This window comes from Ischnura elegans, chromosome 2 (genome assembly GCF_921293095.1).
Source record: "Ischnura elegans chromosome 2, ioIscEleg1.1, whole genome shotgun sequence".
Lineage (NCBI taxonomy): Eukaryota > Metazoa > Arthropoda > Insecta > Odonata > Coenagrionidae > Ischnura > Ischnura elegans.
In genome coordinates this window covers 48,373,302-48,388,655 of record NC_060247.1, presented here as the reverse complement: position 1 = coordinate 48,388,655, position 15,354 = coordinate 48,373,302, and positions in this window count along the sequence as shown.

The following is a 15,354-nucleotide window of genomic DNA, read 5'->3' as shown; positions in this document are numbered from 1 at the left end:
TTTGTCTTCGCCCTTGCTCCGATCGCCAAGCTATCTCACCATTTACTGACTTACCTTCCCGCCTTCAAGCGACGGCTAACGTGTCCCTTCTCCACCAAACTCACTGATCAGCATATTTTCTATACCTTGTGACACCGAATAAGATGTGTGCTATCGATTTTTAATACGTAGATTGCAGAAGAGAAGACACCATATAAAATAAGACTGTACGAAAATTGTAATGATCTTAAAGTTAGTAGAGTTTCTTAAAGCAACCTTACTTACATACCTTCCCGCCTTCAAGGGAAAACACGGCAACACCGTCTACCTGAACAGAGCATTTTATAACCATGGGAGATTCGTGTTATTAATTGATAAAGCGAAGATTACGCTAAAGAATGTATTCGTGAAAACTGAGGTCATATGACTACAAATTGAAATAAACTTAGGTAGTAAAAAATTTGCAAAACATCGCACAGTACAAAATAAATCTGAAAATAATTCACACATTCATATTTACGCACGCTGTGGAATGAATGTTCTTGATTAAGTTTTTAAATTATTTTCTACATGCTATGGGATTCTTTACGAATAAGTAGTCAGTACATAGTTAAATTAACCAAATTAAATCTCAATGCTTCACTTTTAATGCTGCAATAAATTGCTCTAACCATATTTGTAAAATTATTCATAAAATATTACTCAATCAATAAAAGAGTTTATCAAACTACTTACTCTTCCCTACCATAACTTATCAAAAAAGATCAAGGACGTGTGACAGATTACTGTCATTAACGAGGAATACTAATTGTCTCTGAAAGAATCGTTCCGAAAATCAACTTTTTCATGAATATAAAACGCAAATACAAGTCTGTAAGAAGTCACAGTTTTGACATAAACATCTTTGCATGAAATGCCTCCAGAAATTATTTTAATCGTAATGTTGAAGTAATCGGAAAATCATTCGCCGTACATGAAACGACAAAAATTAAGGAATCAAATACCTTCGCCAGTGATTAAAGAAGCTGATGAAATCAAACAGTTACAGCAAGTATTTCAAGAGTAGATTTTTGAATTTTTTGGAGAAGATGTGTCAGTGACCCGCTCTTCAAGCCGTCAGCGTTGGTCTCTTAGATTCTAAACAGATGAAAACAACAGCGAAAATCAATCGACTCAGAGGAATTGAAGAAAAAGATTTCATTAAGGCCACTACGTGGAGATAATTATCGCACGAGGTAGATGGTAACACGACTGTGGCTTCTCCACCACATCCACATATTTACACAAGCAACTGGAAGGGCGTGGAGCTGATCATTTACTTGGGATGGGACGACTAATGAAAGAAAAGGAATTAACTTTTAATGATGCTAGTTATCACAGTAATTGATTTTCCTTGACTAACTTATTTCAGTTCCTTACAATGCGACCAGGGATATAACTGAATTATTTCAGATCCACTGAGTTAAGATAAACTTTCACCGAGTTTCAGCGCCCATTTTTTCTTACAATAACATACTTTCACCTTTCCCACTCTTTTATACTCAACAGATGTAATAAAACAGGAATTAATTACATTCATATTAAAAAGGACCACTCTGTAGGTATTAAAATTATTCTAATTACCTGTAATTATCCATATTTAGTATCCGCTTTATGCCTTTTTTTAGTACTGAACAGCGCAGGGATGTTAAAAAAAGTGCAAGAGAAAATATTGTTTAGTAGGCCGAGAATATGAGGCAGATAATAACATTTATTGACAGAATGAAAGGGGTACAGAAGGCTGAATGAAGTAGGCTGTATTCCACACTGATGAGGTCTGTTCAAGTGGACACGGCGAAGGTGATTCTCAAGTGCTACATGCAAACCCACCTAAACAGGTGGAATACTTTAACAATAATAATAATAATAGTAACAACAATAAAAATGACAATAACAACAATAATAATCATTGCGAATTAACCTGATTCTACTACACCAGCGGAAATCATCGCCATCATCAAGCAGCTGAAGAGGAAATCAGCGCCCGGCCCTGACGGCATCAGTAACCGCCTATTGCGCAACCTTCCAAATCCCATCTTTAAAATTTTGGCCCGGCTCTTCAATAGTTTACTTAAAATTTCATATTTTCCAACCGCATGGAAATTGGCAAAAGTTATCATGATTCCAAAACCCAATAAACCGGCTTCCCAACCGTCCTCATACCGCCCGATTAGCTTACTAAATACTTTCTCCAAACTATTCGAATCAATTATTCACATCCGTCTGCGCAACTTCGTTCATGACAATAATATTTTGCGACCCGAGCAAACTGGCTTTCGGAACAACACGTCCACAACCCATCAAGTGCTGCGACTAGTTGAAGACATCACTACTGGCTTCAATTCCAGGCTAATCTCGCAATGTGTGCTGCTCGACCTTGAAGCTGCCTTCGATCGAGTATGGACCCTGGGCCTAATCAAAAAACTTACCGACCTCAACCTTCCTCCTTACCTTACCAAAATCATTCAATCTTTTACCTCTGACCGATCATTCTTTGTCCAAATCAATTCCTCAGCATCCTTTTTCCAACCCATTTCTTCCGGTGTCCCTCAAGGCGTAATCCTTTCCCCAATCCTATTTAACCTATATGTAAATGATACCCCTTCCCTTCCTCAAACCCGCTTGTATCAATACGCCGATGATACCACTCTGCTGGCCCAGGGATCCGATCCGTACAAAACGGCTGATATACTTCAAGATCACCTGGATGCCTATGAGGACTGGGCATCAGAATGGAAGCTTAGCGTCAATGCACAAAAATGCAACCACATCATCTTCAGCAGAAGACCAAAAGCCGGCGATGGCCACGGTGTCTACTACGGCAACAAACGCATCCCAAAATGCACCACGGCTAAATACCTAGGCGTTCTGCTTGATAAACGACTCACCTGGGCCAACCATATCCAATCAAGCATCAAGAAATCGAATGGAATATACGCTGCCTTATTCCCGTTGCTGAAGTCTAATTCACCGCTAGCGCTTAAAACCAAACTTCTGCTTTATAATTCATCCATCAAACCGCTTTTAACATATGCCTCTCCCGTATGGCTCCATGCTGCCGCCACCCATTTAAAACGCATTCAATCTTGCGAAAATAAAATCGTCAGGAAAATTATTGGAGCCCCATGGTTTATTAGTAATAGACAAATACGAAAAGACTTACGAATTACCCCTATTTTAACATTCCTAAAATCTGCAATAGACAAATTTCAATACTCTCTTGGCAAAACTAATAATGAGCTAATTATGAATCTCTGGGATTACGTAATTCCGAATAAACCCAAACATAAAACCCCTAAATTTGCCCTCCATCCTTCCCACATCCCTTTACCCGAACCTAAAGCAATGCATGGACTGAAACTTCAACTGAGAAGCAAAATATAGTATATAAACCAACCCCGTTCCTGATTCGCTGAGAAGACAGCCCATTGGCTGGGAGCTTAGAAGAACGTATAAAAGAAAACTCCGGTGCGGTGCGGAATCATTGCGAAGATAATAATAATAATAAATAAAATAATGATAACAATGACTAATGATCTCTGCGGAGGGAGTCTTATCAAAACGCTTAATAAAAGAAATTGAAGACCTGGGAATTCAAAAACGCCTGATTAACCTCGGGCAAAAAACTGCTTTACTACAGACTTGCCAGATTGTGAGAAGATTCCTGGGTCGGGTATGATCGGACAGTGTAGGATAGGGTGAAGTCTCTTCCTTTGCATCCGAGCCTAATCCTAATTTGCTCTTGGGATAGGTGAATATTTACAGCTGTTTCAAACTAGCTGAGAAAGTGCTAAAACTCGAAAACAATAATAATAATAATGCAATTTTTTTAAATTTTAGCGCAAGGTTAAGCGACATAAGTTACCGATCACCAACCCTGAAAATTGGTTCGGGTAAAAAAATCTAAAAATGAACGATGAAAATTAATTTCCGTAAATATGTCTATCAATACGAGGCCTTACTCCAACAGTAGCTCTTATTCTATATTCTCAGAACATTCTGTACATAATGATTAGGAAACTGCAATACACTTGGACGTATTGATAATATAACTACTATTATAGATCAATACACTCGAATTTCTTCATCTGATTTCATTCTAAGTCACGGTTGCTCTTCTGAGAACTATTGATCAACACGTAATGACCTATTTCTAAGGCTATCAAAAGTTCATAGAGAAGGCTGCATGATTAAAATCCATCAATAATGCAGCGGTTGTAAAAAACGGCCACTAAGATAACTGCGGAGTTTGCCTATCAGATAATTCTAGTCACGCTGAAGCTAATTCATATTACTTCTTCGTGCACTACATACCAATCACTTTAAGCACTAAATAAGGTAAAGTCCTATAAAAATAAATTTCTTAGTAATGAATGCGTTGATTAAATAATGCTTGATGAAATCCATAATATATTCCCGTAAAGTTTTCACAAAGCGATACAAACATGTCCGAAACCTCAAACACAGTTCATACAACTGAAACAATAGTAGATGTTAGAGAATCTTGGTCAATGGAAAACAGTGGGATACAAATAACATAATGACAATCAAAAATTAGGAAAAAGATTCAGATCAACAAATAGCCGTTCAAAGCCATTTAAAACATACATGGGAATGATTTTTTTCAAAATTACCACAACTTTAAAGTCTCTTGGATTCAGTAGACTTGTATACGAACTTGAAATAAACTCCACGGCGAGGAAAATCAAAGACGACAAAGGAAAGATAATATTCTGCCGAAAAAAACTATGAAAACGCTTTCTTTCGCTTGTTAGACGTACCTGGTCGTACCTCAACCGCGTAACTTGGGAAAAGTGTTTTTTATGCAGAAGCGGTAGAGCACTATACGTCCAAAGGAATGAAATAATTGGGAAAAAGTACTTGAGAAGACATAGATGAAAGCGAATCGATGCTCTACGACGGCTCTTAATTGGTTAATGGTGATGGTGAATGCGTACCATGTGTTTTAAGTTCGAGTTAATTTTGTATTTCTTGATATATTTCCTCGCTTCCTTTGATATCCTTTCATGTCCGTTCCCTTTTTTACGGTCTTTTTCTTCATTTGTAGCATTATTGCACTTTCTTCTTTTTTCAATGAAGTTCATCATTTCCATGATCTATGGTTCTATGGTTTATTTCTTGACAGCATCCCTTCTCCCAAGAATTTCTTCTGCAGCCTCCTGCTGTCTACTTATAATATTTTTCTAGCTCTTGCCAGCTGATTTATCGGTGAGATAATAACCTGTTTTATTCTCCGCTGCTCAGGTTTTATTTTAATTGCCGAGCGTTTATCACGGTTCTCTTCATTTTCCGGAATTTCAGGAGCCACTTCATTGTTAATGGACTATCGCTGCTGTCAATATCTGCCCCAAGATAGCTTTTGAAGCCTTTCATCTGCTTTCTAAATTTCTGCTTTACCAAGTTGTAGCATATTTTAAATCACTTACCGCCTCCTGATATTTTCCATGAGTATATTCTTGGTTAACGATTTTTCAATAGTGAGTTAAAACCTCTAAATTGTAATTACTGCAGATTTACGGTAAGCTTTATGCTATTTCATTCTCTTTTCTTTATCCAATTAATCCGCCGATTCCTCCTTCCGTCTTCACCTTCTTACGTTAATTTATCAATCAATACGAGGCCTAACTCCATCAGCAGCTCTAATCCATATTCTCCGATTATTCTTCCGTCTTCACCTTCCCCAACGACATCGTTCCAATCTTATACTAAGACATTCTGACCTGATTTGTAAGTTTGTGTACGTTACGTCATATCCTCAGAGACGTCTTCCACTTCTTCACAGTCCGTTGCAGGCTTGTACACCCGCAAAATACCGTACCTACAGGTATGGCCTCTACCATAACCATAAAAATGCTTTCGACATACTACAGGAAGCTTTCACTCCATTTCAAAACCCTTTCTGAGTACTTTCCAATAGGGTAGTTTCCTTCGTCAAAGGAAGCGAAATGCATTGATTGCGATTCCTTACCCACCATTAGTGTATTCATAATATACAAATTATTTGGTTTTTAGAAATCCCAGTTTGGACGAATGGCAACGGTCAATTTTAACCTCATTTGGAAAAGGCCAGATTGGCGCCAATACGATCCCGCTCCACGTGACGTCACAGGGACCTAGTTTCTGTACGAGTAGATAGGAGTTTTACATCGCCTGAGATTATTAATGCATGCATGAGGCACAGAGCTCAGGGAAACATCTCTTAATAATCACGCATTAAAAATACCTAAGTTCGGAAATTTTCCTTCGTTTGATAGGGGAATAATGATCCTTATTTAAGCCAAGCGCTGCCAGCTAGCAGGGTACTCAGCTACCTGCTAGTAGCCTGCGTCGTATCAGCGCTCAAGCCTCGCCCCAAGGTCGCCTCACAAGGCGGCAGGGGGAACCAGAAATACGTCACACGGACTTTTTCCCATCATTCCTACTTAGCCGTCGTGTTTTCGCGAGCTTGAAAATTTTCACTTTTCGTTTAATCACGAAAAATAGATATCGTCATTTAAAAATCTAAAAGTGTGAAATTCTTACTCCAGGAGTAATAATCTTTCGATTTAGGCAATAAAAAAATAATAGGAAACCACCCTATTCCTGAATTGTCATTTACACATCCATCGTGCATAATCATGTAGCTTGTACTCCAAAAGTCTCATGTTTTGGGCCACTTAGTTTCTCACATTGGCATACAAAAGTATAACCACCTTCTCCAATGCTGCCGATAAAAGAAATGGATAGCCGACTTCAAATGCGATGAAGAGGAAGGCTCAAAACCAAAAATATCCCATAAATAATGTTTTCTTCTCTTTCAATATATATTATGCATTTGTATTTTCAGTAAAAATGGTGTATTAAATACAAAACAAAAAATGAGAACGTTAAAAAATGTAATTAATGAGGAATTTCATCAAACATTTTCACTTGAAAATATGAGACGAAAATTTTGGCTCTATGCTAGCATTCGTAGGTACACTTAACATCCATAAATGACTCAACTGAATATGGACCAAGAATGTGTACTCGCGCGGACGATAATCTATTTGTACTAACACTTTCCTAACGTCTCATGCATAGAAGTGACCAAATACATGATTGGGTGTAGTTAACGTAAAATTTGAATGGGTCAGACAAGAATAAGAAATAGAAGTTCCGATTATGGAAACGTAAAGCAGGTGAATATAATTTGTTGATTTCGGTGTTTGGAGTGCAGGTGAATGAGAGATTAATTGCGCTTCGATTCGTGTAAAGGGGGTGAATGTGAATGAATTTCACCGAGAAAACCTCTGATGAATGTTATCAACGAAATTTTAAATACCTGTTGCCTCAAGGAAAAGAGGACATGCGTAAATTAAAGACTGAATGTGACACAGGTGAAAGGAATGTACAAGAAGGGGATAAAATAGAGGTGATGTTGAATCTGCACCAGTTTCCTAAACGTAAAACGAGTTAATGCGCTCAGCTAAGCTTTTTTTTACTGTAAATAAGCCACAAAAATGCCTAGTGCACACACTTTTTCCTCTGGTATCCCCGATTCCTGCTCAAAACCTTGAAGTAACAAGGACGTTTAAAATGCAGTTTGAGTCACTACTGCCATTCAAAAGCCTATGAAACCCTCTCATTGCACCTTACCTTATGTAGGAAGACAAACAAGAGACATGAATATCACGCATTTAAGGAAGTGAGGTTCGACACAAAAAACATAATAACGCAGATGATGCAATTAGGCCTCCAGCAGATTGGAGGTGAAATAAGAATTGTTACAAAAGATAATATTAATAAACAGTTAATTTTACATATAAATGAGAAAAATGCTTTTAACATAAGACTTAGGACATGAAAACGCACTATAAAATTGAATAGCATACTTATAGCTTTCACTAAATAAAAATAAATGGAAAGAAAGCTCGCTGTAACATTTCAGGCCTCCGACGAATTTTCAGGTGCTATCAATAAGTAAGTTTGAGAACAATCATTGGCGGCATGGCGTCTGTACCGCAAATAGACGTAATAAAGCGAGCGAATCAAGAGACCCGAGGAATGGGAAAGCATGGGTGCCTCTTAAGTTTGAACTTTGTGCCGACATAACATTCAAAAGCGGCGACGCGTGCGCCACTGTATCCGGTAGTAATTCTAAGTGAGGATACGTATAGACAAAATTTTTAGCTATCATTTTCAGTGGCTAAAAAGGTTTCACTTCGGTTGGATACATACTACATAACCACTGAGATGGCGTCGACAGGCAAGAGTCGTTTTAACTTGATAATCATAAAAAATGTAACAGCGAGTATTTGTGACTATTTTATTGGTCTGTGGCAAATATCAAGACAAATAAATTCTAATTACTTTCAGTGCGAAGATCTCTAGAGATATATTGTGTTTCTAGCATCGGAAAAGATATTTAAAAGTTTTTCTTCACTTACGTTATGATTTTTTTCGTGGAAGAAAAAGAATTTTAAACATAATTTGTCTTGTAAGTTTACAAATACAATTAAAATACAATATCTTATTGCTATTATAACATTTTTCTAGAATTAAATGGATGGAATTCATTGACTACCACACGATTTTTAAATATCATCAACAATCTGGCAACCGTAGACTAACACTGCGCTAAATTCCATAGAGATGACATCTTTAAGTTTCTCATATATTTGTAAACCAATAATCATTCATAAATACTCTCTTATCTCTTTAAACAACGCAACGTTCATAATTCCCGAAAAAGTCTTTGTCCTCTTGCCATTTTTGCATAGTCAGGGGTATTGCGACATAGTGCAGCCCGCCGCGACGATAGAAAATTAAGTTGCAGGAGTTAATAAGCCAATAATAAACATTAAATATTGGACATGCAATAGAACCTCCCCTCTCGATATTCATCCGTTCCGGGGGACCAGAGAATTCCATCGCATGTTGAATCGGCATGATTTCCGGACGAGGAAATAATACAAACGCATCAGCTGATGTATGTTTTTATGCTTAAAATGTGATTCGCTTATGAACAACGTGCAGGAAAAAAATAATCGTCGACATATTGTGCGAATGGAAAAAAGTCGGCGAAATTAAAAAAATAAACGCGCTTAAAAGCCTATTAGATTTTAGATCGTACGACGAATACACCTTATGTCTAACCCGCCATGATGTGCGGTTTTATTGGATTTAGTAATATTTGAAACGTTACACAATAGGCAATTCCAGCTATCGTTTTAACAGAGTTTGGAACTGTAAATTCCGGGCTTTCGCTGCAAGGAAATTTTACAGGATTAAATCATATCTTTCGAGAACCGACCCCATATTTAAGAACTATTAGCACTAAGAGCAAAAGGTGTATTAAATGAAATAAGAAGATAAATATTTCTCCAAAAAACAAATGGCATTAGCAAGCATTAACCATCCTAGATTGTTACCATTTATTCAATGCTTGGCATTTATTTTTCTCCTTTATTTTTTCATAGATTTTAGCTCACGTGGATTCCTATGCTTCCTTTGATGACGGATAATAATGCGGAGCGCTCAGCTTAATTAACGACTCAAGACTCACGTCTTATTCCTACTGAATGAATATTAATTGCTCCAGCAGTTAAAAAACAACTCCATTCAAGACTAGATTTCCTCGCCGTAAGCTTCCACAACAAAACGACCTCGTTTCCCGCTCAAACGAGTTTCGAAGCGGTAAGTAACCCAAGGGGCATGCAAACAAACCAAAATCAACGACGATGCACACCTGAATGTGAGTGGGGAAAAAAATTATGCGGCGTTTTACAAGGTGATCCGTTCTAGGAAGCGAAACCTATATAGCTCACGCTCAGGAAACATTAAAAACGTTGAACTACCCTGCGGGGGGGAGGGGAGCGTTATTAGAGCCCCAGGCCTCCCATTTCTCACTTTTCCCGTCGACAGCCGCCGTAATCCCTGAAAATTACCACCAACTGGGGGAAGTAGGGGAGAGGAAGGGAATTAGGGGGTGGGGGAAACACTGGTGTTAAACTGGAGGGCGGGAACATTAAAGGTGGGGTTGGGGAGGGCGCTCTAGATGCCCAGGGGTCATTTCCCACGGGTCAGTCCCCCTACCCCCAAGCGTCCACCCCTGTGACTACTTATTCAGCCACGAGAGGATCGGGGTAGGGATGGGCGTTACATGAACATTGTTGTTACCTCACGGTAAGGGGCGAATATATGGGAGCCCCCTTCCCCCCCCCCCCCACCCCCCCCCCCCGATAAGGAAAAAAATAGTTAATCTGAATAAATATTAGAACATAATTTGCGTGAGAAGATATTGAATACAAAGTTAATACCCTTTAAAAACAATAGTAATTTAAGAATGACCCTACCAATAATTTTTTTTCATTTACTTTCTGAATTTACCTACCAAAAAATAATATAAAAAACTTATTGTGATTACTGATAGCTTATTATTGGTATTGGCCCTCAAAAATATTATACATCTATATTCGCCACTGCTCAGAGTAAATTCAACCAGGAGTACCCGATGTGGCTGCGCAGTGGCGTGCAGATTATATTTCGAAATTCGGAAAAGTAAAATAATCATCTTGGAAGGATGCAAGGGTTTAAAGTAACTTGTCAGAAATCTGCGAGTTCTTATGAAAAAAAAATCTCATCTGGTAGGTTCAAGTCAATCAAATTTCCATTTGAATTAATAGTATTTTATACTAGCTTAAAAATCTAGAGACATGTCTTACCGGCTAATACTTGGACGCTAATAGTTACTGCCTTAGCATTTCCTCATTTACATTATTATTTATCCTCAGTATTTGGTAACCTTTCGGAAGAACTTCATAAAAAACTTTAGACGGTCCAAAATGCTTTCATAAGATTTATTTTTGACCTCCGCTATGACGCGCATGTGTCTTAGGGAGAAATTATCTTCGTTATCCGTCAAGGACACGCGGAAATACTTGATCGGCGTTCGAACCTAAATACCTCACGGACATGTTCTTTCCCCGATCGCCCTCTCCAATAAATACCACAAGGAGTGCGATGCAGACCTATATTGCTCTTCATATTGAACCACCAAATATAATTTCTCCTTCTTAGCCAAATCTAAAAAAAAATTGAAATTCCCTTCCGCAAAATCTGAGGCGGAGTAAGAATGAAAGGCATTTTAAAAGACACTTAATACAAATCTGATCCATGAAGCTATAGTTTTGCAGCAGAGTTCTAAAATTGTTCGAATCATTTACGTCAAAGCATTTTTCCATACTCTTTGTACTCATTCGAGTTTTGCTCTGAGGTTAATTATTGTTTTTATTATTGCCTTCGCTATCCAGTTGTCATTTTGTTTTTCATACTTAGCTCAATATCCTGTTCAATGCGTCGATTGAATGGAGGAGCAGGGATAACGGTAGGCAAATCATACAAATACTGAATACGTCCAAGCATGAAAAAGCTATAAATAATTCTCTTCTTGGGGTTATCAGCAGTTAGGTTGGTAGGCAGCAGCTCTCCACCCTTGAAGGGTCTCTGCTTTCATCTTTAAGTACGCCGAAGGGTGAGCACTGAGCAGTCAATACAGTCGTGAATCTTCCACAACAATTTCGACTTCCATGATTCTTCTTATAGGTCCATCATCACGAAGAATGTGTCCCATGAAAATGGCTACTCTTTTTCATTTGCTTTAAGAAACCTCCAGAATCTTTCCCTGTCCTCCTAAACGCCTCTTCATTTATAACCCTATTCTAAAATACAAAATTCATAAATCCCTCGATTGACAGCAGAAACGGCCATCAAAATAATTAAACACCCAGTTCCTACATTTTGGCTTCTATTTCAACACGAATGAAGTGATGTATGATTGAATTACCTTGCGGTTTGATTATCTGGGAACTGCCTAGAGAAAGAGATAAAGAGGCCTGCAGTTGTAATGTAATGCAATCTTGGCCTTATGATGGAGACCAATGTTAGCAGTATGATGCAGCAGTATGAATAAATGAACGCGGACCTAAATACGTCAAATCTTTGGCTAGCTTCGTTCGTGTCGAGAAAACGGTAACAGAAGTTTACGGTGATAGGATGGAATGACTTGAGGGACCGATCGATCCGAAGGGAAACTGATTGGTTCGGCCGGCTGGATACAAGGTGTTAGCGGTCACTTCCGTTATCGCTCGAAACATTCGAAGGTTTCACACAAGACACACGGAATAAATTGAGATGGAACAGAAATAAGAAATCAATCAGTATTAAAAGATAAATTATAAAATCGTTTCTGGCTTAAATTTGTGGAATAATGCTATATCCATGATTAAAACACAAATGGTAATTTCCAGACTATTTTTTTTAACACTGAACGACCGACCATGGTTTCGAAGTGTCGAAACCATGGCCGGTCGTTCAGTGTTAAAAAAAATAGTCTGGAAATTACCATTTGTGTTTTAATCATGGTAAAAAATAAATTGGAAACTGCTTTGAGATGTGCTTCTGAAAATAGTCACTTTTCGAAAATCAGGAGCTAGAGGTGTATCACAGGTGCAAGTACAAGAAGGATGGGGTTATTTACTCAGACCACAAACTCTAATTCATTAAAATAATTCGGCAAATATAACGGAAATATAAGTTACAACTACAAAATTGTCCTTATTCAATCATTCTCACGAAGGTTAAACATGAAAAAATGCGAAGTTGCTGTCTATTTAAAAAAATTGGTGACGTCAAGAACTCATTCACGTAAAACTGTTCATTGGGAAAAGGAATGGCCCAAGAGAGCGGAGGAAGCAGCGAACTACGAGAAACAGAAGTAATGACGTCATCAACTTAACTGAGAAAGGGTAAATCCCACCGAATTTTCGCCTCGAATAACTCGAAAAGTAGGCGACGCGTCGAAAATCGTAAATACATAGGTCTCCTAATTTTATAAATTCTATCACAACCGGCGCTAAAACAATTAGTGAACAATCCCATTGATCTCCTGTGACTTCATCTGGAAAAAAGGCGATCAAAATTATTTATACGAGGCTATAAACGCTAGATTACAAAGCGGTTTGGGTTGCGAAAGCCAATTGAAGCAAATATGGATTTGATACGCATGTTTTCCATTTACCCATTACAACCCAATGTTGCTCTTAAGTAACATCAAAAATGCGTACATTTTCAGCTCCATTCAGGAAATATTTAAACTAAGTGTTATTTTGTCTTTTAAAGTTTAATGGTAAAATATGTACCTGCCACAATAATTATGATTGAGTACAAAATTTTGACATTTTTAACATAAGAAGTCTTGAAATTTAATTTCTCCCACAAGCAACTCTAGGTTCAAAAGGGATATTCCTAAACCTTCCATTGCTGACGATAGATAAAACTACGACATGATCACACACTGTTACGCCTTGTTATCTGATGGCATATTGTCGAACAACACAAAATGAGATAGATATTCATAATGCACCTATCGGGCACGTCTGTTCTAGACTAAATCCTAATTATCAATTCCGGTAGTTTTTAAGGAGCACGTGCAAAGGAATATAACCTACCACAATTAACCCAGCGATTCGCATCGCTTGTTCTTGAGAAAGGAAATTGAGCAAGGAACGGAATTCATTGAGGCGCAAAGTGAAATTGAAGCAAGGCGAGCAATCACCATTCATCATTACTCAATCCTCGGAGTCAATCTGGAAAGAGGAAAATTACGACCCTGCGGTTTACATGCGGGAGGTGTACATAGCATTTTTGAGCGAGTAGCGACTTTCAACGGTTAAAAACGTTTCCTAGCCTCCTAAACTACTTTTTTCCCTTTACTTTAACGCCATTTTATGGGTGGAAAAACAATGAACTCTTTTTTCTTAAACTTCTTCATAAGTAATTCAACCGATTAAAATTTTATTTTATTTGCTTCCAAGTATATAAAAAGAACTGTCCCAACTCTCATTGAAGGAAGCGCTTAGAAATGGAGAAAAAACATTTGGCTGTCAGCAAGCTCTTCTGCCACAGGTTACACACCAAAAATGAAGATAGAAATACATTCCTGTTTAAATATTAGATAAAAAATACTGTATAAATATGAGAAAAAAATATCTAATATTTATCTAAAATGCCCTTCAACCACAAAATTTGAAAACTGAGCGCCATTAATGAGGTGAGTAGAAGTCGAAAAATAGAATTCAAAGTATGGAAAATGACCTTTTATTGGAATATAAATTTTAAGCATCAAATGAGGGAGGATGCTTCACCGTATTATTCACGAAACGAGTTTCAAATAGTTTCTTATCCCAGTAAACCATTCGCATGATACGGGTATAATTTTTTTGAGCTGTACTACATCCTGGATAAAAAAAACGTGCTTAACTATCTGTAAGAGACTCATGTATGAAAAATGAATTGACTTATTTTCAGTCTCTAATGGTAAAAGGCCATTAAAGCCTTAAAAAATCCTAATTTCGATTCGCAATGACCACTCGAGTTGTTAAAAAACCATTTAGTAACTCAAGACATTCTTGCACACAATAAATTGGTATGAGGTAAAATTAGGTTATATAAATCGCAGAGAGAAGCAAAAAAATATTTAACAAAGAAACTAATCCGGAGCGAGCATAAAAACCAAATGAAGTACATTTATTTACATATTAACTTAGTTTTACTGCTTGTATCTATATGCGTCATTTTAATAGTCAATGTAAACTGTCCTAAATGATGTACAATTAAGTACTAGGTGACATAACTTTACCATCAAAGAGATTCACGCTATATTCCCGTCGTTTTGAACTAGCGGAGTAAGAATTCAGGGGAATGAAGGAGACGCATAGAAGGCAGGAGTGTAAGACGCTCAGTCTAAATCCGTCTCAGCAGATCCGCATTCAACGTTCCAAATCAGTAGACGCAACCCCAGCATAGACGGTTAGAGCTCTCTTGCAAATAGAGGGAGAATTAACGTCCGAAAACGAAGAAAGACAGTTACTATCATACAATTAATCCACCGGTGAAAGTAGTTTTACAAGGAGCACTTTGCGAATCACTCCAGCCTGACTACCCCACCAACTGGATTTCTCTCCTCGATTCACAATGGGGCCTTCTGTCTTACACCCTATCAATTAATCCTATTATCTCCCTTACCATCCCTCGCTTACCCCCTTCCCTTTAACACGGCATACAGAATCTCTCAGCTCGCTCCATCCAATCCACCGATTAAAATTTCATATCAAGGTATGTACATCACATCATGTAAAATTCATTATTCATTCCTTGCACGAATATAAATAATTCACCGACTAGGTCAGGCGAATCAACCGGCACTTTTCGGGCTCGTGCATGTACGACGTACTCAAAGTTAAGGGGGAACGGGTCCGCCTATAAATCCGAGGAGAGGGAGGAAGAGGAGAATTC